Below are 25,463 nucleotides of genomic sequence, written 5' to 3'. Positions count from 1 at the left end.
ATGTGCCACATCTGATGGACTTTGTGTATGACAATGATCTCAAAATCATATTTCCTACTGATGTTGTAAATACTTTAGTTTGGGTAAGCACAGTTTATTATGTTCACCTAACAATAAAATCACCTTACAGCGCATCTCTCAGAACATGCCCTACTGCTAAGGGATGACTGACTTGTATTTGGGAACAGCCCTGGGTCTGGGGTAAAGTAGCTTGGAAGCCATTGCTGACATGGCCACTTGTGAAGTACATTGTCTGGACTGGGTTTCTGATTTCTTTTTATTAAAAAAAAGGGGATGATAAGACCTATTTCTTAGGGTTTCTTTGATAGTAAATAAAGTGATGCATATAAAAATCTGTTGTGTACCCTGAGGTATTATGAGATTTACATAGTTAGGCCATTCAAAATCTTCTTGACTATAAAGTTCTTTGCACACAGTGAACATTCAGTAAAAATCTTAAAAGTCCTTTGATAAAAAATTATTTGTATCAAAGGACAGAAACAAGCCACTAATTTTGATGTATATAGACCACATGAACATGAAGCCAGCACGGTCACAAGGCACATTGAAGGTAACCCCAGAAGCTTTCAGGCAGCACTAGACTTGTTTGTTTAGTTCTGCAAGGTTCAGGTTCTTTCAGGTCTTTTCACATTTCTTACTTCGTGAAGCCCTGGGCTCACTCCCAAGTGTATGTGGTTCTTTGCTCATGTCCATTTGTATTTTTGCCTTTAGAAATTTGTCTGAAGGATTTCAGTGTCAGAGAAAGAAGGAGACCTGCTTACACAGGCTCAGACATGGGAATGAGGACCCAAACAAGCTCACACTTTGGATTCAAAGCTGCCAGGGCCTCAGACTCATGGGGATCTGCTGCTCTTCCTCTGGTGGCTCAGCTTCCCCCTTATGTCTCCCACCCATCTCCAACCATGATCAGTGGCTCAGCTCCCCAAGTCTCTTCTTCTACCTGTAGACTGTCTCTCTGAGCTCTGTCTGGAATGCTCCTCAGTGAATCTCTTGCCCCCATCTGTCTTGTTAAATGAATAGGAGTCCTGATCAGAGACTGTTGTCGTGCTTTGAATTCCTGTATAAAAAATAGCCACCCAATGTAGTTCAAAAACAAACTGGAAAATAAACTCAGTAGTATAAGGAAGCAGCCAAGTCTCAGCCAATCACACATAGCTGAGCTTCAGCCAATCACAAGCTGCCTAGCACCAGACCATGCATGACCAGGCAAGGCAAACTCCTGGCTCTCAACAGGGGAGCCCTGTCTGTACTCAACTTCCCAGCTTGATCTGAAAATGCCCACCATCTACAGAGCAGAGCTCTCCAGCCTTCTCCTGGTTCTGAGAACTGCCTGCTTCAGGAATATTCAGGAATATTATTTGTTCAAATAAACTGTTCAATTTAACTTCCACAACTTTCCTGTTAACCTCTTAACACACTTCCCTTTCAAGGTGCCCTCTGAAGTCAACAATGACCTCCACATTGCTGTGAAATCCATGGGAAATTCTTGGCCTCATGTGATCGAACCCATGAATAGCATTTATTGGATACTGTTAAGACCACAAATGAGGGGTCAAGTCCCTCCCCCTCTCTTAGTGAGAAACTAATGTAACTCCATTTTTAAAAATAAATAAATAAGAGCAGCTTCTACTTCAAGGCCTGTCCTAAGGAAGAGGGCGTGACCCTTGTCTTTGGAAAAACCCTCAGAACACTCCTAAGCACATACCCACCCTGCTGAGTTGTTTGTCTGTAAATAACAGGAGAGGTCTTTGGCACCAGGTGTTCCTGACTCAGGCTAGGTGAAGACCCATAGTAACCCCCCTAGCAACCTTCAATCAGCATGAATCAGGAAAAATACCTGGAATTCCAGATGACCCCCAAGTAGTTTATGGTTGTTGATAACATGTTGGGAAACCATGTAGTATAGCACGTATACCCCTTGTGGCCTAAACCAATCAGTTCAAATAAATCCCCCTTTTGTATTAATCAATCACCCCTACAAACTTGTTCCTGCCATTGAATGTGCTAATCAATGTTAAGAGTTGTTTGACTTTTCCATAGTATGGAATGATTTGCTGTGTGATGTTGTGATGCATACAGTATCCCCCCAAAACCTATAAAATCTCACTGAACAAAAGACCGGGACTCACTCCCTGGGACCGCTGCATTAGGAATGGTTGTGAGTTTAGGCTTGAGTTTGCAATAAAGACTCTTGTGTGATTTCATTGGATTTGGCTCCTGGAGGTCTATTGGGGTCCCATGAATCTGGCATAACATTAGCAGTTTTAAAATCTCTTAGCTCATTCAAGAGCTCAGAATGACACTCTTGTCCTGCTTCTTTCCAACCTAAATGGCTGTGCAATCTTAGGTAAAAAGCAACTTCTTTGCTGTTTACCTAACCTCCTAAGTCAGTTTGCCTTGGGGTCCAATTCTTGAGCTCCCTGTGTAGATCTTTCCCTGAGGTATTGTTCAGTCTCCTGACCTTGAATGCCAAGTCTAAAACAATAACTCTACCCCCAGATTCTTTTTCTAGACCTGTTTTTCCTCTCAGTCTTTCTTTTATGAAGTATTTTACATTCTCCAATCATGACAGAAAATATTCAATAGGAAATATCACAATTGCCTTATTTTGTAGATGAGGAAACTGAGAGTTACAGAGAGTAAGAAAGCTGAGTGTGAAGTCAAGTGAGAGCCCCAGGTCTGTATTCTTAACTAATGTACCAATCCACCCAATATGGCCAGTGTATGTCTTAGGAGAGGCAGTGATTAATTCTTTTTAGTTGCTGGGAAGAAATTTTTCTCTCCTCTGCACCACCACCCATTTGTTGGCTTTGTCCATTCAGGAAATAATTAATCAACATTCATGTGTGTTTTGTGAAGCTTGCATTTGGACTGCACTTTTTAGTCTCCAGGATGATCTTTTTTTTTCAGAGAAATTATTATAATTATTTTATTTTATTATTATTAATCACTTTTTTTAGCTTCTCATTTTTTAAAATTTATTTTTATTTACGTTTTAAAAAATAAATGACAGCAGAATGCATTACAATTATTATTGTACGTATACAGCATAATTTTTCATAATTTCATAATTTTTTATGTCAAGCATGTTGACATCAATTCATGTCTTCATACATGTACTTTGGATAATGATGTCCATCACATTCCACCATCCTTGCTAACCCTTGCCCCTTCCCTTTCCCTCCCACTCCTCTTCCCTATCTAGAATTCATCTATTTCTAGGATGATATCACTGCATTTTTTCAACAGATCCTAGGGTAGGTAGGGCAGGAATTGTGAGATTTTCTGTCATTCATTCTAGGAGGTGTCTGAACCAGCTTGGTATTCCTCGACCCTCTCAGGAGCTGCAGGTATCTAAGGAGAGGCCTGGGAACTCTACTTCCCTAGGAAGGCCTCACACTTCTCCATTTCTCATCATGGTCCACCCCTCTGTCCTGTAAACCTCACCAAAGACCCTCAGATCACCTCTTGTTTTGCATTCTCCATGCCCATCCCAGGACAACCAGAACTTTGGAAGGTCCCATTCCAGCTCATGGGCAGATCTCTTCCTGAGAAGCTGCCTCCATCAACCTCTCTCACTCTGATATTTTTCCTCTCTGCCTCAAAGAAACAAAATCTAACAGCAAATGATGTGCACACTCCCCCCTGACAGGCAGAGTTGGGTGGATTGAGAATCCTTGGGGGCATTTCCAGGAAGGTCTCCTGGAGTAGGGTCCCTGATCTGTGACAATGTCAAATGTTGCTGTACCATGCAAGACATGGCTTGCAGCATTTTGGCTTAGATAGCTGAATTATTATTTCATTTTTAATTCTAGAGCCAGAGTAGACATGATCAATGTAATTTCAATGCTCTGATCATAAACCTCCATGTTAATATTTCCCCTTTAAATTGAGTATTTATGAGTCCTTTAAGAACCACCTGAATATTCTATCTTAAGGTCCCAAAGTCATTTAGCTATAAATTATTGAATATTCTCTTAGACTTTTTTTCTTGGTCTGGACTTGATTATTTCTAATGATCATAAATGCCCCTCTAACATTTCAGACATGCACTGTTATAGTAATGCCATCAGCCAGAATTGAAGCAAGGTATGGAGTCACCTATGTGTCCCCAGCCCAGTGCTGAGAGGTGTAATGACCTTCACACCTTTTATTATACAGAAGAGAGAGGGTGAGGAGGATGCTGTGTGAGGGGTCCGACCTTATTGGATATTTCTGTCTTACCTTCTGGAAACATATGCTGGCCTCTCACTGAACTCCGTGAGCAGTGCCTGGTGATATCTCTGAAGCCAGTTCCTTATAAACGTATTTAAAAGTGGTATGTAGCATTTTCCCAAAAACAATGTGGGCTCATCCTTACCTTCAGAGGTCAGGACAGTTGAATTTTGCCAGGCTGCCATGCAGCCATCACTACAACCTGGTGCAGCTCAGACTCTCTCCTGTGCTGGAGCCAGGCCCAGGCTCTCATCCCTACTTCTCCTGATGCCTCCTGACATGCCTGTCTTCACACAGCTCTTCTGGCAGACTGAGCAGCTGCAGATACTGGTGCTGAGTCCATCAGAAGGTGCAGGCTGCCAAAACACAGTTACAGGGAGGCGAGAGGCAGGGCAACCTCTGACTGGGCTCTGACCTTTTCTGTGCTGAGCTCTATTCCAGAGCCAGTGACCTGACAGAGCAGTGGCCCAGGCAACCATCTTCTCCTCATGTGATCTCACAAACCAGAGATGCTTTTCCTCTACTCCCAACTCCCTTAAAAAATCCTGATGTATTTCTGAGCTTTATTTGGCAAACATTTGTGCCTGGGGCTGCGGGCGGCCTGGACCCAGCACTTGCAGCCCTTCACCCAGGTACCTGTCCATGTGCTGTCTAGTCAAGATGCAGCTCTTGAAGGTTGTTTCCCATCCCCTGGATTATTTCTCCTTAATCCTAAAAAACTCAAATAAATCATCAGCCAGGAGGAGATGGGAAGTCCATAATAAGAGAGCAGAAAAGAGTGAAAGGAAGTCTTTAAGCCTCATCCTGCCTCCAGAAAAGGAGGAGAAATAGGAAGATTTGAACTGCAAGTTAGATTTCGAAACATTTGCCCTTCAGTTTCTTTCCAAATACAATGTGATAATCTCCAAAAGACCTTTTATTGAAGTCATAATAACTAGGTTTCCTATAACTATGTCATGAATTAACGAAAGATTAAATTTTTAATTTGCTTTTAAATCATCATTAGGTTTATTAGTATTAAAATTACTCTGCTCATGAATACCTTTTAGATGGTTTGCTGTTACACTGTGAACTAAGGGGAAAAATGTTATTTGCTAATGACTTTAGGTGACAATTTAATAGATCCTCACTTTTTGTTTAAAAACAGATAAAATAAAACTAAGAAGATGTTCATGGGACTACACCAGCAGTTTGGAAACCTGAAGACAGAGGTGAGTGCAACTCGCCCCGTGGAACAACTCATGAGAACTCTGTGGGTTTCATAGTAAGCATCAACCCTGCTCTCTAAAAAAGCTGTGCCAACAACAGACATGGCACAAGAAACCAGAGAATGAGAAGCAAAGTTTCCTGAACAGCCCTCTGGGAGAAAATGCACAGATCACCCATTGCTTTTATTTAAAAAAAAAAAAATTTTGGAGTAAGTATACCAGGGATTGAACTCAGGGTCACTCAACTACTGAGCCACATCCCAGCCTTTTTTGTATTTTATTTAGAGACAGGGTCTCACTCAGTTGCTTAGCATCTCACTTTTGCTGAGGCTGGCTTTGAACTCAGGATCCTTCTGTCTCAACCTCCTGATCCGATAGGATTACAGGAATATGTCGCCATGCCCATAATCACTCATTGCTTTTAACCTTATCTTAAGCCATCTAATGATTAACAAATATTTTTCTGCAGCAATGAGTTCCCAGGTGCTGCAAAGCTGGCACATCAAAGGGCCAGGGGTTCCAATCTGCTCACCATCACTACTTATCACAAACTACCTAATCACCAGCTTGAAATCCTTATTTCTACCAGACAACCCTGAGCATCTTCCCCTCTTGGCCTCCACACCCCACAGTCAGTACATTTGCTTCCAAAGTCCTCACCTTTCTCCAAAGCCACCAAGACAGGCATCTGACTGCCAGCCTGTCCTCTTGCTCATCTGTCCTCTACCCTCTGCCCTGTACTCTTTGTACAAAGCAGATCTGGTTGTGCTCTTCACTTGCTTTAAACTAACTTTAAATCAGGGCTCAGACACCTGCAGCCTGAGAGCATCCTGTCTCGCAGGGAGTCCCAGACCTGCAAGGAGAACCCCTTGGTGAGCCTTCAGTATGTCCTTTCCTAAACTCATTCTAATGCCAATAAATGTGGATGTCTGGGGGTGAGATCCAGGCACTAAGAAGTTCCCAGGTGAGATCCAGGCACTATGAAGTTCCCAGGTGACTCCAGGAACTGCCAAGATTCCACAGTTCTGTTCTCTGGTCAGATGACTGAAAAATGAGCACAGGTGTGGGAAATTGCCTCTTCTCAGCATGTGGCCTTTGTTTTCCTCTTCCACCTTCATCCACTGCCACCAGAAATCCATGCACATCATTGAAACATTGATTACTAATTTTCCTGTTTCAAAAGATATCAGATGCCAAAGATGCAATTGCCCATAACTCACATTGATAACACACTTACATTGTCCATACTGGCCTGCTTTTATTAAGTTTTTAGTTATTTCTCATAAACCTACCTTGAAACTTCAAGTGTAACAGCTTTCATGAAAGTATAGACTTACCCCTGCCTCTTTCCACCTTTAGAATTCTCTCACTTTTTTGAAGTTTTATTGCAGCTGTTATTATTCCTAACATTATATGTATATGTGTCTGTGTTTGTGTGCATGTACAAATGCATATAAATGTATAACATTTTAGTGATCCTTTAATTTAACAAAAATATTCTGTTTAATGTATCCACATTCTGTGTAGTCTGGGAAGAGATAAGGAGAGAGAGAATGGGAGAGAGATTAGTTTTGATATGTTGTTTTATCTTATGGGAGCAGACAATCTGAAATATATGGCACTTGTCAGCAGGATGGAAATTTAGGAAAAAGTAGAAGCTGCAGTCTCAAGTCAATTCCATAAGTTAGCAGCTTGGAAACTCAGATGAGTCTTCTGTTGTAGCCTTGAGAAGAATCCTTTCTTCTTTAGGAACCTTAGTTCTTGCTCTTAAGGCTGTCAACTGATTAGATGAGGCCCACCTACACTATAAAGTGTGGCCTGTGTTACTCAAAGTCAATGTTAATCATAGCTAAGAAGTATTTTTCCACATCTAGACTGAGGCTTAACCAAACAACTGGGGACCATAACCTTGCCAGCGGGACACATAAAAATAGCCATCAAAGAGTGGAGGTCCTTAAACTCACCCACTGTGCTCACTGGTTTTGACTGGAGCCAGCCTGTGGATGTACCTGGTTGCCTTGCTCACTCTCTTGCTTATGCACTTTTAAGAGGTCTCCAGGTTTTTGCTGCTCTGAACCTCATTGCTATGAGCTTTAGGCTCAGGCCTCCCTTGTGTGAGACTGTCCTTGTTATATGTTCTGGGAATGTGGCTGCATGTCACAGGGCATATGAGAGGTCAGTCCAGGGGTCATACCCAGCTCTCTTCCTAGAAGCAGCATCAGTTGTCACAGTGTCTATCACATGTGAGATGCCCTTGGTCTATTCTCCTTGGAGGTGTCCAGGCACTTTCTCATGGTCTCTTAGCTGTTGGCAATAAAACTTTCTGAAGCTATTTCATTATGAGGTCTGTATTTATTGCCATTGATAATGCTACATTCCTTTTCTGTGTTTGATAATCATTTTTATTCCTTTGTAAAATTTCTGGTCATATATTTTGGTCATTTTTAACTAGATTAATTATATTTTCTTACCAATTTGTAGGTTATATTTACATATTTTTAATTTTCAAGTGTGTTAGTTATATTGAAACTCCATCAGTTATATTGAAAATATATTCTTAAATTTCTAAACATTTTTAGTTTAAGACATCATTTTTCCCCCAGATAATCAAGCATTGATTACATTATTCTTGTATCCATTATTTATAAATGTAAATGACAATGTGTCTCTTAGTTGCTTTGGGTATATGTGAAAAATTATCCTTGTGAAAATATTATTAACAATCACACAAAATAGAGTACTACTTAAGTCAATGAACCATAAGTCAAACTTCACTAAGTCAAACTTAGTTGCTTTGGGTATATGCAAAAAATTAATCCTTGTGAAAATATTATTAACCATCACACAAAATAGAGTACTACTTAAGTCTATGAACCATAAGTCAAACTTCAGCAATATGGTAAAAACTACTTATCTTTACATTCAAAGAAAAATGCATGAACTTCCTATAACAATATGGGCATATAATTTAAAAAACTCATACTCACTTTACATTATTCTGTTGCTAGTAACATCATGAGATGCTTTTAAAAGTCAGAAATATTGTACTATTTATAAATACTCTGAATAGGAAAGGAATTAGCTATAAATTTTATTCTCAAAATTGATCAATCAGGAAGAAAATACTAGTTAGGCAGACAAAATGTATCAAAAAAGGGTATTACTCATATATTCAGAAGATATGAACAGTATAGATTCATTTCTAGTTGATGCAATCCTATTTACACATTTAAAATACAATATTACATTTCAATGTCAAGAAGCTGACCACATTTAGCACCAGAAAAGGAACTTGACTTTCGCTTCTGATCATGACCTCAATATCCTGGAATAGGAAAAGGAATTTCATGGAATCTAGATGCATTTATCAACACCAATTAATAAAAAATTAATTCTGAAAAGTAATTCCTGAATGTCATCCATTTACAAATGAGTCAAAGGCATTAGGACCTTAACACTTGGTACTACTTGATGTTGTGAATTACTCTCCTACAGTGGTTTGTTTTCATCTTCTCCAAAGATTGTTACAGTTGCTGAACTAAATGAAGGAGGGTGGCTGAGTCTGTCTGCAGAACTTTGGTGTTGTGGTCTCCATTCTGATTTAGGTGTAGTTTTATAGTCACTGCTGGCTGAATCTGTTGCCTGAGACTTCTGCTTGCAAGCTGTACATCTAGTGGTCACTCAAGGCTGTGGTAACTGGGAAGGCTGGGTGCCAATTCACCCAGAATAGTCCTGATCTCCTTTCTTTTGTCCAGGTAAAGTTTAAGCAATAATTTGTTCAGTTATTCAGAGAATCCCAGAACAAAAACATAATATTGGAAATCCATTTCAGAAATCATGAGCTTGGAGCGCTTGGTAGGTCAACCCTTCCACACCATGCTGGACAATGTTGCTGCTCATGTTGAGCTTCCTAGCAGCATCCTCATAGACACTGCTTGTAGAACCCACTCAACACTAAGTAGCCATGAAGCAGAAACCTGTCCCCTACCGATGGACAGCTCTCCTTCTTTCATGACATCTAGTCTGACCCTAGGAAAAGTCTAACCAAGTAAATAATTGCCACTTACTCAGTATTGTAAAGAGAGTTGTGAGAGACTCTGCATCTAATAGAAGAAACAATAGGCCTTAATCTTCATCATGTTGGATTAGGCCCCAACTTCCTTAATAAGACTCTTACTGTACAAGAATTAAAGCCAAGAATCAATAAATAGGATGGAATCAAACTAAAAAGTTTCTTTTCATCAAAAATAAAAAAAACCAAAAACAAAAACAAAAAAAACAATCTGTGAGGTGAACAGAGAGCCTACATCCTGGGAGCAAATCTTTACACCTCACATATCAGATAGTGCACTAATCTCTAGGGTACATAAAGAACTCAAATAGCTAAACACAGAAAAAACAAATAACCCAAACAACAAATGGGCTAAAGACCTGAACAGACACTTCTCAGAAGAGGATATACAATCAATCAATAAATATAAGAAAAAATGCTCATCATCTCTAGCAATCAGAGAAATGCAAATCAAAACCACTCTAAGATATCATCTCACTCCAGGCAGAATGGCAGCTTTATGAAGACAAACAACAATAAGTGTTGGTGAGGATGTGGGAAAAAAGTACACTCATACATTGCTGGTGGGACTGGAAATTGGTGCAGCCAATATAGAAAACAGTATGGAGGTATGGAACCATCATTTGACCCAGCTATTCCTCTCCTCGGACTATATCCAAAGGACTTAAAAACAGCATACTATAGAGACACAGCCACATCAATGTTTATAGCAGCACAATTCACAATAGCTAAAGGAGGGGAAGGCAGGGATGTGGAGATAGGAAAAATAGTAGAGTGAAATAGAAGTGAGCGAAACTGATGTCCTTCAGTGGATGAATGGATAAAAAAATGTGGCATATGTACACAATGGAATTTTACTCAGCATTAAAAAAGAACAATATCATGGCATTTGCATGTAAATGGTTGACACTGGAAAAGATAATGCTACGTTAAGTTAGTCAATCTCCCCAAAACAAATACTGAATGTTTTATCTGATATAACAAAGTTGACTCATGGTGGGGTTGGGAGGGAGAGAATGGGAGAAATAGGGTAGAGGGGTGGGAGAGAAATGGAGGGGGCAGGGGATTAGCAAGGATGGTGAAATGTGATTTATTAAGACTTGAATTGGGTGTCAACATACTTTATATACAAACAGAAATACAAAAATTGTGGTACATATTTGTATTAAAAAATAGCATTACCTTAGGTAGAGAGAAGTGAAAGGAGGGGAAGGCAGTGGATATGGGGGTAAGAAAGATAGTAGAATGAAGCAGACATTATTACTTTATATATATGTGACTGTATGACCAATGTGATTCTAAAATATGTACACTCAGAAAAAGAGAAATTATATCCCATCTATGTATGATATATCAAAGTATATAGGTGAATTCTACTGTCATGTATAACTAAATAAAACAAATTAAAAATTAAGAAAAGGAGAGAATTGTGGCTTTGACCAATAGCGTTGCCCACTGCATCTCTCAAAACAGCAAGAGTTCATGGCTCTCGAAAAACTTCCTCTGCTGAGAAGCCTTGCTTACCTTCAGTCTGGTCCTCACAACTAACCTCTTACACTGCTACCAAGAAAGTCTAATGTGTGCATGGAGTGGGTATGTCATGAGGAATAGAACATTCAGACATTTAGATTGTATATTGCTTTCATTCTGCATTCTTTTTGCACACTACCCTAGTGTGTAATTTTGCAATGAATTTCCTCTTGTATTTTACTGAACATTTTTTGTTGAGGGCCACAGCCCAGTCGAGATGACACATGGCATTTTGCAGGAAGGCAGTCGTTGAGAGGTGAATCCAGTGAGCCATTGAGATGATGAAGGTTATGTTAAGCTGTGTATTCAATTGTATATAGTCCTTTATTGTCCGGCAATAGGGCTGCTCTTGCTGCCTAGGGCACCCTCTACTTTGGAGTTCCCATGGAGTTTTCACCATCTGAGAGAGTGGGGGCAGAGCCAGGTGGAGAGCTGAGAGAGTTCCTGGGGAGTGTGCGTGGAGTTCTGGTGGAATTCGGGCAATAAAGTTTCCTGTTTGAAGATACAAGTGCGTTGTGGTGGCTCGGTGATTTGTGCCCAGCCAGTCTGCGGCAATTTTTAAATTCTTCAAAAACTCTGTGATTCTAGAATGCTGAGTTGTTTTGTGAGCCTCTGTGTTTTCATGTAAAATGAAATGTCTAATTGATAGGAGGTTGCTGTTACATCAAAGTAATTTTGTACTTAATGTAATTTCTACATCTGCACCAGCATTATACTATTTTAATCAGAACAACTTTATAATGACATTTGCTTAATTTATAATAATAATAGCTTAATAGTTAATTGATAGGCTGTTAGACCAGGACGAAAAAAAAGACCACTGACTCCAATTAAAATCAAATTAAAGCAAGCTTATTATTTCAACCAGCTGGGCTGCCTTTTTCTCCCCAAAAGGTGAGAACAAAACAGCAGCCCCACCTTTCCTACAGCCCAGCTTTATAGCCCAGAAAGTTACACAAAAAGGGGGTTACAGATAACAGAACTCTGACAAGCATCACATGAATGGTAGTTTATATATATATATATATATATATATTTTTTTTTTTTTTTTGCTGGCCTCAACATCAGAACTTATGAGGACCTTTAGAGCCTCAGAGAGGGTCGTTGTCTGGCCAGAGAAGGCCAATATTTATGAGGTGTCACTAAAGTTTCAGAGAGGGCTGCTATCTGGTCAGAGAGCCAGGCATGGGTGAGTTAAAGGCAGGGGCAGAATTTGAAGTAATTTATAGTAAAGCCGAAATTAGCTTTTCATGGCTTTGTGGCAAGATGGCTCCCAATTTTAATAAAAGATCAGGTTGGGTCTATCAAGGCCAGACCCACTCCAGGTTCCTCTTTAGATTTCATGGTGTTTTAGCCTTCAAAATACTTGGGTGGGGGGAGGATGTACTGGGGATTGAATTTAGGGGCACTCTACCATGGAGCCACATCCCCAGCCCTATTTTGTATTTTATTTCAGAGACATGCTCTCACTTAATTGTTTAGTGCCTGCTTTTGCAGTGGCTAGCTTTCAACTCATGATACTCCTGTCTCTGCCTCCTGAGCTGTAGGCATTATGTGTGTGCACCACCACACCTGGCTACCTTAAAAATTATTTTAAAAATGACCTAGACGAAGTCTTATATTGATAAATGTAGTATATGCCTTTATATATTTATGTGCTTTTGAATATCCTCTAATAAAATTTTATAATTTGTCTATAGAAGTCTTAAGTCTATTATTTGATTAGTTAGGTAATTTCAGTCTCTGATACTATTGTAAATAGCATATCCTGTTCAATCACAATTTCTAATAATTTGCCACTGGAATATAAAACTCTAATTTTACTTTTATACCTGAAGCTTTTATTCAGGAACCTTGACAATTTCTATAGGTATTTCCAATAATATTTCTGGAGATTACATTTTTTTTCTAAATATAAATAGTTTGGGTTGGGGATGTGGCTCAAGTTGTAGTGCACTCGCCTGGCATACAGGAGGTACTGGGTTGGATCCTCAGCACCACATTAAAAAAATAAAGATATTGGGTCCATCTAAAATTTAAAAAATTTAAAAAATAATATTAAAAAAATAGTCATCATTTGAAAATAATACAAGTTTAAGATTTCTATATTTTAGTATTCCATTCTTCTACTTTCTTTTATTCTCACTATATTTTACTCATGAGGATCTCCAATACAAATTTGATTAAACATGGTGATACTGGGTATGATTATTCTGATTTTAAAGTAAGAATTTTTAGGGAGGAGAGATGCTAGTAAGAAGTCTGACTAGAAGCCCTACCATCCTTCCTCCCACAAAGACAACTCCCAAAATAAGCAATGCATTTTGGTGAGGGTAAGTGAAGAGAGCCTCAGAGCACATCTAAGGATCAGCAGAAGCCAGATAGAGCATGGGAACCTGAGATGTCCACACAGAGTATAGGACACACTTAGTGTCTGACACACCATCAACAGCCAGGAGCAGCTCAGAACAAGGGAGAATCCTCCCTGTGTAGACAAATCAAGCAAGGGGACCCCAGCAGCTTCCACCCAAACCTTAGACACTTCCATACTCACTACTAGGACTCTTGTATTCTCATTCCACTCAGCTCCCCTGAGGGGACTGCCTGGAGTCCATACATCTGAGCTCCCAGAAGAGAAGGAGGTGACTGTGTACCCGACTCTTGTGGCCAGCACCACTATTAGACCATGGCACCTGGGGACTGGAAATATTGCTGGATTGTGCCTTGCTTAGGTGACAAACAGCCATGGCACCCCACCTTCCCTGAGACTTAGGCACTGCTAAACCACCCACACTTGGTGGCCTGCCACTCCTGAGCTCAGCCCCTATCACAGCCTACCCCATGGGGCCAGGCTGCAGTGAAGCCACACATCAGTGCTCCCAGGCTCTGGTGCACCCTGCCCCTCAGAGCCTGGGCTGGGACTGTATGCTGCCTCTCGGAAGAGGCATCTAGTGCCCACAGCAATCATAACCCACATCTGACTGAAGTTTCACATCAATTCTTGGGACCTAGCTGAGCATCCAGACTTGCAAGGGCTGAGATGAATGTAGTGCCATGGGTTCAGAAAACAGAGCATTGGCTGAGCTGCATTCTCACCCTATAGGTTAGAAAACCCTACAACTCTGGGTAAGAGCCAGGACCCTGAAATGCTGGAACTGTGTGAGCTTCCTAGACCTTCCAGTCCTAGAACTGGATAGGCCTCTGTGGGGGGCTGTTGCTCTGAGTGACCAGCATTTTCCTTCCCTGATTGGTTGCAGCTCTGTCAGTCACTTCCAGTGAACTTGCCACATTCAAAGTGGCCCTAGATTGCTGCCCTGATCGTGGAAATAGCAGAAAGTTTCTTCATGCTTAGGCATGCCTTCCTATAACTCCAGGGGTCGAATTACCTTACCTGTCCTTGTAACCCTGCCCCTCTTGACCTTTTTTGGATGGAATTTTCTAAAGAATGAGGGTCTCCCCAGTAAAAGTCCACTCTTGGACATGCTCACTCTCACCAGCCCCTCGTGACATTCCTTGCTTTCCCATTTGGGGAGCTTGAGGCAGAGGAGCTGTCCTGGCTGTTTTATTTGGTGTCCTAGGAAATTCACTGGAGCAACCTTTAGTTTGGCTGCCTGAGCTGCTGGGGGCGGCAGGCCTCCCAAGATTCTGCATTCCTGGAACTGGATAAGAATCCTAGACCCTACAATGAAGTGATCTCCCAGAACCCTGCAGTTCTAGAACTGGGTGAGTTTTCTGGACATCTCCCCATTCCTGGAACTGGGTGACCCCCAAGCTGCTGAGCTACTGAGCCACTCTGCTTCATAGAGAGGAGTCATTATATATATTTGTTTCCCTTCCCTTCTTAAGTGCAGCACTGTGGGAGTCCATCCTTGAACTGACTGAGTTTACTCTCTGGCTAGGTGTGAGGTGCTCACACACTTTTAATGTGGCAGAGCTTTCCCCACCCTTCTTGGGTTTGAGAGCTCTTCCATGTGGAGGCGTGTCTCACCACTGCCCTAATAATCCAATCATTGTGCCTGACCTTGCCACATTGCCCCCCCTTGACATTCATTGAATGAAATTTTCCCCAGAATTTTTTGTTTCCCAATAAAAGCCCTATCCCTAGTGTGCTCTCTCTCTCTCTCTCTCTCTCTCTCTCTCTCTCTCTCTCTCTCTCTCTCTCTCTCCCTTCAGTAAAACCTCACTGCCCCCCTGGGGAGCTTGAGGCTGAGGGTTCAAGGAGCCATCCCAGAGCTGGTTTAAAGGTAAAATGGTGTCTGTGTCTTTAATTTAAACTCCCTGAGGACTTTCCCACTTGACCAAACTGTTCACACCATCTGCGCTGGCTATGGACTAGACAGCACCACAAACTCTTTTTGAAATCACAAAATGTAGATCAACTAGGAGTTCTTTTGAGTTTGTTGAGATGAAAAGTTTTTAGAACAGTACCTGACCTAATAAATTTTCAGTACACTTAACCATCACCTGGTTAAGATCAACCTTTCTTACTCTCAAAATGAACTTAAGTACATTATTGTTCCATTCTAATGACGTATATGTTTTCACTGGTTGATAGTCCAGGTAGAAAAAGTATATAAAGTGATTTATAAGTCAAAACATTTCAAACAAAAGGACTTTTTTGGGGGGGTAATGGAAATTGAACTAAGGGACACTCAAACATTGAGCCACATCCCCAGTCTTATTCTGAATTTTATTTAAAGACAGGGTTGCTAAGAGTTTCGCCATTGCTAAGGTTGGCTTTCTACTTGAGATCCACCTGTCTCAGCCTCCCAAGCTACTGGAATTACAGGAATACATCCAAAGGAATGTTTTTAACCAAACCCTCATAATGTCAAGAGAAAATGCATTGAAATTAAAAATATCTTAAGCACGCATTTCCTAAGACCATTATAAAAAATACAAAAAAGGTTAAAATTGACATAAAATAAAAATTTATAAAGATAAAGTTAAGGAGTTAAAAGCTATCAAATGTATTAAAATCATCTAAAGTCAAATAAGACATAATATATCTATATAATTTAAACTATATTATATAAATATATTGCATATTATATAATACATATATAATATAGATTAAAAACAATATATTTACATAACATTCTAATTTATATTATATATAATATATTTATTTTATCATATATACATATAATAAAAATATATAAATTATATATATTTTTTATGTATATTAATATATAAATATATATTCATATTATATATTCATAATCATATGTTATATCTAATTGATATAATATATTTACATAACATATTTATATATTTATACACAAATTATATATATTTATGTATAATTATAGAAGCATATATTATATAAATTATATATATTACATATAAAAATATTTTGATTTATATGTACTTAAAATAAATTTAATATAATACATGAAATACATATATATTATATACACATAAAATAGAATAATATATATAAAATAAATATATAAATATTATTTTATTATATATAACATATTTATTATATATCATATCATATATTTAGATTTATATTAATTTATATTATATTACATATTATTGTAAGGTAATTATATAATAATATAATTTTTATAGTTAATAATATAATAATACAATTATTATATTAGTATAATTTATATTAATACAATATATAAAACATATGGGTTATATTATAATTATATATAAACAACTTATAATATATCATATAGTTACATGTAAATCTATAATATGTTGTATATAATATATAATACATAATATATAATATATAAATATATTATAATTTAAACTATATAGTTTTGATATTTGCCTTTAGAATTTTTAATTCTTCTGATACTGTTTTATCCCTTAGCTTTATCTGTACAAATTTTTATTTTATGACACTTTCAAACTTTTAGTATTTTTTTTTAAATAACAAACATTTATTGATGATACTTATGGTAGAAAAAAAGTTCCTACACCAGATGTGCATGACCCAATCATTAAATTGAATATTTCTGAGGTGAACACATATTCTCACCTATATTTTTATATCCAGTTTTTTAAGATAGCCAATTCCTCCTCTCTCTCTTCCCCAAAACATGTGAGCAACTGCTAATGCAAAGCAGTAAACAGCCACTTGGGCTATAGCATTTTGAACTCCGATCTGTGGTGAAGATTCCAATTACATTCAAGACTTAAGTTCTCTCAGTTTTCTCCTAATGAAAGTTCTGAGTCCAGTATTTACAATATTACAGCACTAGCAGATCAGTGTCTTCAACTCATCTCTTTCTGCTGTATCCTCTTCACCAGTTGGGGGAGGGCCTACACTTCCATAGAATTTGCTGCTAATTGGCTGAACAATTTTTTCTAGTTCCTTCTTTTTAGTTTTGAAGTCTTCAATGTCAGCTTCTTGGAGGCTTTTCCAGCCATTCAAGCTTTTCCTCTACAGCTTTTTCCATGGTCTCCTTATCTTCAGAGGAAAGTTTGCCTCTCAACTTTTCTTTATCTCCAATCTGATACTTTAGAGAGTAGGCATAGCTTTTCAACTCATTCCTACTATCAGTGTGCTTCTTGAGTCTTTTGTCTTCCTCAGCAAACTTCTCAACATCATTAATCATCTTTTCAATTTCTTCAAGTGTCAGGCAATTTTGGTCATTGGTAATTGTAATCTTATTTTTGTCCTCTGTACCTTTGTCTTCAGCTGTCGCCCAAAGAATAGCATTCACATGTATCTCAAAAGTGACTTCAATCTGGGGGACCCCACAGGAGGAATTCCAGTGAGATCAAATGTACCCAGAAGGTGGTTGTCTTTTTTCAGGGGTCCTTTACCTTCATACACCTTGATTGGAACAGTAGGTTGCTTATCAGAAGAAGTAGAAAAGATCTGAGACTTCTTGGTGGGTACCACAGTGTTCCTTGGTATCACTTTGGTCATGATACCTCCCACAGTTTCAATACCAAATGTCAGGGGACATACATCAAGCAGAGCAAGGTCACCTGTATCTTGATCATCAGAGAGTACACCAGCCTGGACAGTGTCGCCATATGCAACAGCCTCATCTGGGTTTAAGCCACAGAATGATTCCTTGCCATTGAAGAACTCTTTAACAAGTTTCTGAATCTTTGGAATTTGACTAGAGCCACCAACAAGAACAATCTCATCAATATCAGACTTCTACAAGTCAGAATCCTCCAGTACTTTCTGAACAGGCTTCATGGTAGACCAGAACAGGTCCATGTTTTCTTTTCAAATTTTGCCTGAGTCAGGGTTTCAGAAAAGTCTTCTCCTTCATAGAAGAACTCAATCTTAATTCTTGCTTAATTTTGGGCAGACAGGGCCCACTTGGCCTTTTCTACTTCATACTGGAGTTTCAGCACAGCTCTGTTTTCTTTCCTAACATATTTGCCAGTCTTCTTTTTGTACAGCCTGATGAAATGTTCCATAACACGCTGGTCAAAGTCTTCTTCACCTCGATGAGTATCTTTATTGGTGGCAATGACTTTGAAGACATCAAATTGTCAATGGGGAGAATAGACACATAGAAGGTTCCACAACCCAGATCAAACACCAGGATGTTCTTCTTTTCCTCCTTCTTATCCAGGAAATAAGCAATAGCAGCTGCTGTAGGCTCATTGATGATCCTCATAACTTTCAGGCCAGCAATATTTCCAGCATCTTTGGTATCTTGCCACTGGCATCATTAAAATAGACTTGTTCAGTAACAACTGCATGGGTAACCTTCTTGCCAAATAAGCCTCAGCAGTCTCTTTCATTTTAATGAGAATCATAGCAAAGATTTCTTCTGGAGTAAATGTGTTAGTTTGCCCACCTCCAATATCAACCTGAATGTATGGTTTATGTTTCTCTTCAAACACTTTGAAAGGCAAGAACTTAATGTCTTGCTGCACAGAAGGGTCATTCCCATTGCTGCCAATGAGCTGCTGGGCATCGAAGACTATGTTCTCAGAATTGGAGGTGAGCTGGTTCTTGACTGTATCGCTGCTGATCAGACATTCTTCTTCAGGGGTGAAGGGCACATTAGACAGCATGACGCAGTTGCTCTGATCATTGGAGATGATCTCCAGTGGCCATTCTTAAACATCCGATGCAGGAGTAAGTGGTCCCCAGGTCGATGCCCAGCATGGTACCACGTCGATTTTTTGTCATCCTCCTCAGCTGTGCTGTGCAGAGAAGCAGCAGAAACACGGCCACCAGAGAAAGCTTCATCTTGCCCTAGCTGTTGGCCACTTGCTCTCCTCAGCAGACAGCCAGAAGTCCCAGGCAATGCAGCAACAGGCCACAGCTGAGAGGAGTGAGGTTACAGGTCTCTCACACTCGAGATGTCTCAACTCTGTCAGTCTGTGTTGTCTCTGCCAATGTCTCAAACTTTTTAGTATTGAAGTGTATTTTCTTTCTACAATGATATTAATTACCATAAGTAAAAATTGACAATTTATAATGCTAGTAAACACAGATTTGCAAGCTTGTAGGCCACTATGTAAATATTAAAAAGTTAAGTTAATTGCCAATGCTTCCATACATGCTATAACAACACACGTGGTCAAAGATGCACTAGAACATTATGTGGAAAAAATATATATTCATACCCAATCAAGATTTTTCAGGCACTTGCATTCAGAAGCATTTTATGAATCAGCACCAGGTTTTTTCCAAAATAAAGCTCATTTTCCCCTACTGCCTCTATTTGTTGAGAACAATATTATACATTAAAGATGCATTTACATGAATCATTTTATAGAGAAAATTATTTTAAATTTAAAATTATAATACTTATTTTATGCATAACCTCAAAAACACAGAATTTAAAGACAATACCAGTGAGGCACTATCATTCTATATGACTAAAACACTACCATTCTATATGACTAGCAAACACAATGCAAGGCAAAAAGGCAAAATATACACTTTGGCAATCCTATACAAAAGGGGTTCTTTCACTGCATTCTTTCATAAAATAAACACAATACATAAAAACAAACCAAGAAAAAGAAAAAGTGAATTTTGTCAACCCTAAACAAACTGTGGCATTTCAAATTCAAGGTCTTGACACTTTTTCATTTTTTTTAGCCTGAGTCCCTGGCACATTAGATTCATGTCAGGCAGGCCGAGCTCCTCAGAGTTCTCTTTAGGCTCAGCAGCTGGCTTCAAAGCATAAGCTGATGTTCTGTCTGCCTCTGGAATATCTTTCTCCACATGACTCAGGGGAGTAAGAGCTGTACTAGGAGGCACTGCTGCTGAAGGTGAAGCTGGTCTCTCCTCAGTCCCCCTGACTTTGCTGGTCAGGGTAGGTGGTTTGTAAAATGTTGTCCCAAGTTGCAGTTGCAGTATTCTGAGTGCTCTTGCAGGAGCAAGAAGGTGAGAATGAGAGGACAGTCTCACTGGTGTTTCTCTTGCTGAACTGGCTGGCATGTTGGGCTGTGTGTCATCATTGGAATGGTCACCACTAACCGTGATGCTCATTGTCACATTTTCCTGGAGTACACTTGGCACAATCACTGCACTCATGCCAGTTAAGTTCTTTGGTTCACATTGTTGTTCCTGAGTTTTTTGTGGAATCTGCTGATGAAAACCATTAAATTGGGAGCCAACAAAAGTAGGGGTATCTTTTCTATTAAGTCCTTCAAAGGTAAGATTTTGGCAAAACTTGTCTGAATTGACATTTCCCACATTTCTGCTGTTTTTCTCATTAGGAGAGCTTCCAAGATGGAACCTCTCTATAGGCAAACAGAAACATCTGATCTTGGTGCTTGGCATAGGCCTCTGTATATCATTTGTTGTCACATCAGATTTCAGACTAAGTGGTTTTACATGTATTGTCCATCTTTTGTGATGGTGATTTAAGTTCCTTTTGACCTGAAAAAAAAGAGATTTTTTTTAACTTCATGGAGCTTGGTTAATAAGAAAGTGAGGTTATTTATTGATGGGCATTCTCTCAAACAACAGAGTCTTACATATTTTTCCAATATTATTTTCTCAGTTATCTATGCAGAGGAATTAAAAATCAATACAATATTAAAGGCACATTTTTAATTAAAGAATTACTTTAAAAAATTTATCTTAATAGGACTAATAGTCACATATCACATAAAATTTAAAAAAAAAACACTTTCTATAGTAACTTGTTTTAATATACTACCCATGAATGAATATTTTCTGGGTTAAGACATTCCTGATTTCAACAGGCAGACAATGGTAACTGTAGGTCAGTAACACTATTCTGTACACCAAGAAATGTGCTGAATCCCAAGGATGTTGTCTGTCACTTAATATGCTTTCCAGCTACATTCTCTCTATACTGAGGGCAACACACCAGAGAGTGCTTGGATGCTCTCCCAGCTGATCCACTAATACATGGCAAAATCCTCTGAACAAAGGAAGATTTAAGAGCTGTCAAAATTGCCACTGTGCTACTGGTCCTGGAGACTCCAGATTTACCTCCTTCTCTTTCTCCTCTAGTCTGGTCCCAAGGTCTCTGTTTTCTCCCCTAGAACCCTAGCATCTCACACTCTGTCTTTGCTGCATATACCCCAGAAGCTCCTGTTTTTAGAAAAGTGCATCCCTCTGGCCATGATCCTCATTTCACTGCTGTGAAACATCAGAAAACTGTGTGCCTTGCCATTGGTCTGATGGCTTTCCAACAGCCCTGTTCATAGCCCACAGTATTCATCCCTGTCACCTGGTCCTTCTCCCATATCTTCGAGCAGTGGTTTGCAGACAGGGGCACACCAGCATCACTTGCAGATCATCATCTCATCTGACCTCCTTCTTCACCTGAGGCTTCTGGCCTTTCTTCCCTGGTTCCCAGGCAGTGCTAATATGATTTGCTGCCCTGGGCCCTTCTCCAAATTGATAGAAGGGAGCTGAGCCATTGTGGTTTGAAGGCAACCACTAAAACATATTTAAAGTCCTGCAGAACTTCTAGCACTACTTCTAGCTGCCTGGGTGCTGTCTCAGCCCCTGCTGCAGTTCTTCCCTGGACAAGCCTAGTGCACTAGCCCTACCTGCCTTCTTCTGTCACGACAAACTCCTATGTGGAGATATGATGGCATGTGGTGTTAATGATCTTATAAAGAAAAGGCTCAGAATTGCCTGGTATGTAATGAAAACTTCAAATATATTACAATTATTTTTTGTTATTACTATACCTACCTGAGAATCCAATTTCATTGAAGAGCAAAACAAGATTTCATTTAGGAATGAGAAAGGATGAGGTTCAAATCCTGAATCAACAATAATTTAGAGACATGACACATGTCATTATTTATCTTCCTCAGATTGTTAGCTATGGATTAAATGAGTCCAAGGTCCATAGCACAGAAGTGCTAATAAGATCAAATCAGATAAATTGAATCAGTGAGTCCAGTGCTTTTCTTTGCAGAGAGGTAATGGAGTGTCTTTGTTTTCAGACTTTCTCAGGCTACACTCATTGATATTTCATTAATTTTATATATCAAATTTAACATTTATGGCTATATATTGAAAATTCTGATTTAGCTCTACTAAAGCAGTAATGAATGAAAGTTTTTCAACCTCCTTACGAGAAAACATTCACTTAAATCAAATGGTCAAACAACAGTGAACAAAAAGACTGGAGCCAAGAAAATGGAAGACATGTGTGCTTAATGTGCTAAAGTTAGGCCACAGGTAAAGGGACATCAATGAATTTTAGTCTATTTTTTTGAGTTTCAGGAGTCCAGCTTCTTTTTTCTGCTTTGATTTTAATTGATGACAAAGAAGTAAAGGTGAAAACAAATTTCAGAAAGAGTACAAAAATAATTTATGAATTTCAAGATATCTTTTTACAAGAAAGAAGCAAAGCATTTTAATGACATTCATTAAATTTTCTCAATGGCTAAAAAAGTTAACTAATAAAACCTTGAAGTTTGAACTTACCTCAATTTAAAACACCTTGTATTTTTTAAAGGATGAGTATTGTAGATGGACACAATATTTTTATCTTTATTTATTTGTTTATATGTTACTGAGGATCCAGCTCATGGCCTCACAGATGCCGAGGCAAGCATTTTACCACTGAGCTAAAAGCCCAGCCCTCACCTTGGTTTTTAATCATGACTTCTTGGCAAGGTTTGAAATATGCAAACATATATGTTACATGACCATTCACCAATGAGACATGCATCCCATTTTTCCAATGCATTTTGCTTGCATTCTGATTTCTCAAATGATATAGTCAATTCATAATTTTTAATTTCAATATCTGCAGTGTGGATATCCTATTGATACAAGAAAAGTTTTAAACTAAAAGCAAAACACATCTCAAAACAAAGAGTTCAAAGACTATTAACTTGTTAATATAAACATCACAAATTTAATGCAATTCTGTAATGGTCAAAACTCACTTTCTTTGTAGAAAAATATTGTGACTTTGTGGAATGTTCTGTTGATATTTCAGGTTTGGAAGGAGGGCTTTTATCCACCAGAGTTGCAACAACATCAGTACTAGATGATATATTTTGTGGCTTGAGGGACCCATCGAAGATCATCTGTGCATTGGTAATGAAGAACTCTACCAAAAGGGCCTGATTGGCATATGCAACAAGGGAGGAGGAGATGGAACCAGGAGTGGTTGTAGGCATGGGCCTCATCAGATAGGGTCCAAATACTACACCCAAGTTTATTGAGTTCATCAGATTTTCTTCAGAATGGACTACAACCCTTAAAAGAAGAACACATAAAGTGTATGAGATTTGCCTAATAGAGTTCCTTAATTGTGGTTTACTATGACTTGAGAAGGGTGGAGATAAAGTGGGCTATAGAAGACTACAAAACATTTGTCAAGGGTCAAGTTTAGTGGGTATAGGTAAAGAATCCATTGTTTCATTATGATACTTACCACACACCAAACTGAGTTTCAGAGTACTATATTAGGATAAAATGCATGTAAGTAGAAGGAACTACTGAACTCAGTAGCAGAAGGAAGAAAAACACCCCTAAAAATTGCTCCATCTTTGTATGTGGGATATACTCCCCATTTCTTATACTGGAAACTGAAAAATCACTGTTAATTTCTCTTTCACTGCCCAGTTAGTTTTTTTTTTTTTTAATAATTTTTACGTAGAGATGGACACAATACCTTTATTTTATTTATTTATTTTTATGCAGTGCTAAGTATCAAACCCAGTGTCTCACATGTGCTAGGTAGGTGTTCTATCACTAGCCACACTTCCAGCTGCCCACACCTAGTTTTCTAGCCTAAATAATTCTCTCTCCTGAACATCTCTCTGTTCTATTGACACTATCAATGTTCTGGTTTTACTTCAAAAACTCTCAGCTTGTTATTTTTATGACTATCTAAGGAAATCTGTGTCTCCCTGTTTTAGCTATCAGGATGATACTAGATTTATCTATGGGTAAAAAAGCTGTGAGATATATATAGTGAATATATCTATCTATCTATCTATCTATCTATCTATCTAGATAGATAGATAGATATATTCACTATACATATCAAATCAGATAAATGGAATCAGTGAGTCCAGTGCTTTTCTTTGCAGAGAGGTAATGGAGTGTCTTTGTTTTCAGACATGTGCTAGACAAGGGAGGAGGAGTTTTGCTATTTATCTTTCAGAGGATTCATCACTGATGTATAGAAATGCATTTGATTTATGAGTATTAATTTTATATCCTGCTACTTTGCCAAATTCATTTATTATTCTAGAAGTTTTCTGGTGGAGTTTTTTGGATCCTCCAAGTATAAAATTAGGTCATTGGCAAAGAATGATAATTTGAGTTCTTCTCTTCCTATTCATATTTCCTTGAATTACTTTCATCTAATTGCTCTGGCTAGAGTGGCAAGGATTATGTTGAACAATTTTTAGATGGAATGCTTCCAGTTTTTCTTCATTTAGAATGATGTTAGCCTTAGGTTTAGCATAGAGAGCTTTTACTATGTTGAGGTATATTCCTACTACCCCTAGTTTTTCTAATATTTTGAATATGAAAAGGTACTGTGTTTTGTCAAATGCTTTCTCTGCATCAATTTATATAATCACAGGATTTTTCTCTTTAAGTTTAATGATGTGATGAATTACATTTATTGATTTCTGTATGTCAAACCAAACTTGCATCCCTGGAATACACAACTTGATCATGGTGCATTGTTTTTTCATATGTTTTTGTATGTGATTTGCCAGAATTTTAATGAGAACTTTTGCATCTATGTTGAAATTTTTGTCCTTGATGTGTCTCTGGCTGGTTTGGGTATCAGGATGATACTACCTTCACAGAATGAGTTTGGAAAAGTTTCCTCCTTTTCTATTTCATGGAATAATTTGAAGCCCTTCAACAGATAAATAGTTAAAAAACAACTGTGGTATGTATACACAATAGACTATTACTCAGAATTACAAGAGAATAAAATAATGGCATTTACAGGTAAATGGATGGAGTTGGTGAATATCATGAAGTAAGCCAA

General features: G+C 38.5%; 2 pseudogenes; both read right to left on the bottom strand.

The window, feature by feature from the left end:
* Positions 1–8,908: 8,908 nt before the first annotated feature.
* LOC101967944 (COMM domain-containing protein 2 pseudogene) lies at positions 8,909–13,889 on the bottom strand (annotated as a pseudogene).
* A 3,294-nt stretch (positions 13,890–17,183) lies between these two features.
* LOC144367739 (endoplasmic reticulum chaperone BiP pseudogene) lies at positions 17,184–19,234 on the bottom strand (annotated as a pseudogene).
* Positions 19,235–25,463: the final 6,229 nt, after the last annotated feature.

Source organism: Ictidomys tridecemlineatus, chromosome 11, assembly GCF_052094955.1.
Source record: "Ictidomys tridecemlineatus isolate mIctTri1 chromosome 11, mIctTri1.hap1, whole genome shotgun sequence".
NCBI lineage: Eukaryota > Metazoa > Chordata > Mammalia > Rodentia > Sciuridae > Ictidomys > Ictidomys tridecemlineatus.
The sequence above is the reverse complement of the archived record's forward strand: the minus strand, read 5'-3'. Positions and strand labels throughout refer to the sequence as shown.